Source organism: Hipposideros armiger, unplaced genomic scaffold (assembly GCF_001890085.2).
Source record: "Hipposideros armiger isolate ML-2016 unplaced genomic scaffold, ASM189008v1 scaffold_75, whole genome shotgun sequence".
Taxonomy (NCBI): Eukaryota; Metazoa; Chordata; class Mammalia; order Chiroptera; family Hipposideridae; genus Hipposideros; species Hipposideros armiger.
Genome location: NW_017731425.1, coordinates 3083997 through 3086906, shown reverse-complemented (window position 1 = coordinate 3086906; position 2910 = coordinate 3083997). Strand labels below are relative to the sequence as shown.

Here is a 2910-nt window from a genome sequence, read left to right as displayed (position 1 = left end):
GCTTCACTGGCCCATGTTGGTATTATCATTGTGCTCTTCCCGGGAGAGGCAGATGGGTCGCCGGCCTCTGGATGGCCACTCACAGCATAGTTCTTGGCAGCTCACGCTGGCTGCTGGCCACACACGGTAGCTTATGGCAGCCCACTGCAGCTTCACTGCAGCCTACACTGTTGCCAGCGACTCACAGAAGCCCAGCTCCAGGTCGAACTGTTGTTCACCATCTTAGCTGTAGAGGGCAGTGTCACTGGCCCCCATGTGGGATCTGAACCAGGGCCCTGCTGCTCAGAGCTGGCATCCCATGCCAGCTCTTAACCAACATACCACTCAGCCGGCCCCCCACAAAGACTTTTATGTGAATGTTCATGGTAGCTGTATTCTCAATCACCAAAAGCTGGAAACAACGAAAATGTCCATCAACTGGTGAATGGATAACAAACTGCTGGACACATACAATGAAGTGACACTCATAAAAAGGAACCGTCTTCTATTAGTTCTACTGCCTGTGGTGATTACACAACCAGATATATTTGTCAGTAATCATAAAACTATACACGTTAAACTGGTGAATTTTATAGCATGTAAATTATACCTAAAGTTTATTTTAAATACAATAAAAATTAAAGTCATTTTGTACAGTTTTATTTTGTTAGTTAAAATGCCTGTATCCATTTGTGTGAAATGTGTGTAACTGTTAGATAGAAAAATGCACAGAAAAAAATTCCAGAAAGGAAAGTATTAAGGTATTAATAGTAGCAATCACTGTATGGGTAATATTATGGAATTTTGTTTTCTTTTGGTTTTGCTTGTCTTATATTTCCTAATTTTATAGAATGTACACATTTAACTTTCACAATAAGAAAAGGGATTCTTGTTCAAATAAAGATCAACTTTGATTTTAAATTTTCTTATAGAAATGTCTGTGAGTTACCAATTTGTGGTTTTGCAAGTTATAAACTTAATGGTAGTTGTGACTTTGGAGGTAAGTTTTTATTGTTAAAATAGTATTTGCAGTGTAAACAATTATTTTCTTTGGTTCATAGTTAATACATATTCAATTAACATGATACTTCCAAGCATCATATCTGGGTTATACTGTGTCTCTGATTTCTTCCCATACAAAATAGTAATCTACTCTAGCTACTAAAGAGACACCAAAAGCACTATTAGGTTTAGTTTCAAACATCAACTTTTGTCTCTAACAGAGTTTTTTTAAATAGCAATCATTCAAAAGAAACAAGAATTATAACCATCAAATTTAATTTAAAAATATTGCTTCTGTCAACTATAATTAAATATATAATTATATAATCATAGGACGTCAAGTACAAAACAGGGAATATAGTCAATGGTATTGTAATAGCTATGCACAATGTCAGAGGGGTAGTAGACTTGGGGGATTATCACTTTTGAGGGGTATAAATGTCTAATCATTATGTTGTTTTGTACACCTGAAACTAATAAAATAAATATATAAATAAATAAATAGAAATGAAAAAGCATGTTACTTCTGCTTTTAGAATAAGTAGTGGAAGAACAGCACATTAAATAAGAACTATGGAATAAAAACAAACAGCTTTGAATTACACTTATTATTTTTAATAATAATTACAAATACATTGTCAAACACCCTATAAAGCAGCCTAGCTTTAGCAAGCTTCTACAGTACAAGTGTGGTGTGAGAGACTTTGTCTTTCCCTATTCCTCAGGCACTCACAGAGTTTTCTTGGGTCACAGAAAAGTGATAGGGACAGGAAGAGGTTTGAGGTTTTTGTTTGTGGTTTTTTTCTTTGTGGTTTTTGTGTGTGTGTGTGGGAGGGGGTCTGTGGTTTGGGGTGTGTTTGTTTTAGGGAAGTTTTTTGGTTATTTTTGTTTGGGTTTGGTGTTTTGTTTGCTTTTTGGCTTGCTTTTAAATGGAGTTAATTAACAGAAAAACGTAAACAACAAATACCAAATCCCTGCCACATGCAAGACAGTGTTCTAAATATCTATCTATATTCTCTTTTATTTAACAATTCTTTGGGATGTATATAACTGTCCCATTACATATATGAGAACACTGAGATATATAACAGTTAAAATTTGTCAAAACTCATACAACTCGTAAGTAGCAGACACAAAATTTAAGCGATATTAACCTAGATATGCATTCATACTTAAGCTTTCAAAGACCATTCTTCCTCACTATTTTGGAGGGGAAATTTGAAACACAAAATTGGAACAGTCTACCACTAAATGATGAAGTTAAAAGATATATCCCAGGGGTGACCAGTTAGCTCAGTTGGTTAGAGCATGGTGCTGATAACACCAAGGTTTGCTGGTTTGATCCCCATATGGGCCACTGTGCAGTGAGCTGCGCCCTCCCTAAAAGAGTCAACTATGTCATTGTAGCATGAAAGCAATATGTAACCAATGACCATGGCTCTTCTGCAATAAAATTAAAAAAAAAAAAGATATATCCCAAACTCAACTGTGTTTCTTCTATACACTAGCAATGAACTAGTGATGAAAAACTAACAATGTGAAACGAAATTGTAAAAACAGCTACATGTTTTACACAACAGCATTAAACAGAATAAAATACTTAGGGATAAATTTTTGAAAGCAGTACATAGGTTAGACATGAAAACTACAAAACATCGTTGAAAGAACAGATTAAACACAATCCCTATAAAAATTCCAGCTATGGGCCGGCCGAGTGGCGCGATGGTTAAGAACTGGCTTGGGACGCCAGAGGGCCCTGGTTCGGATCCCACATTTGAGGGCCAGTGACACTGCCCTCCACAGCTGAGATGCTGAACAACAGCTCAACCTGGAGCTGGGCTGCCGTGGGTCACTGGCGACGGCGTAGGCTGCAGCCCCTGTGGCAGTGGGTTGCCATGGGCTACCGTATGTAGCCAGCAGCCAGCGTGA

The 2910-nt window shown here is 37.4% G+C and overlaps 1 protein-coding gene across 3 annotated transcripts in view; it reads right to left on the bottom strand.

Moving 5' to 3' along the window:
- Positions 1-2910, bottom strand: part of TTC28 (tetratricopeptide repeat domain 28) — a 681749-nt gene that overhangs the window by 673317 nt on the left and 5522 nt on the right. The gene's annotated exons all lie outside the window — the stretch shown is intronic.